Raw genomic sequence first — 201 nt, forward strand, 5'->3', positions numbered from 1 at the left:
AGTTTTGTATATGATTCAGATGGAACAGACATGTTGAGTTAGCAGGTGTCACTCCAATTTTAATGTGTATATTAAAATATACACACTAGAGATTCTGTTACTGCAGATTTTTTATTTTTCAGAAGTTCTAGGATAAAGTCTGAGTTGCTGAATTTCTAATAAGCGCATCAGTATGCCAATGTTTTTGGCCCAAAAAGACTA

This window comes from Colobus angolensis, unplaced genomic scaffold (assembly GCF_000951035.1).
Source record: "Colobus angolensis palliatus isolate OR3802 unplaced genomic scaffold, Cang.pa_1.0 Scaffold631, whole genome shotgun sequence".
In the NCBI taxonomy this organism is placed as follows: Eukaryota; Metazoa; Chordata; class Mammalia; order Primates; family Cercopithecidae; genus Colobus; species Colobus angolensis.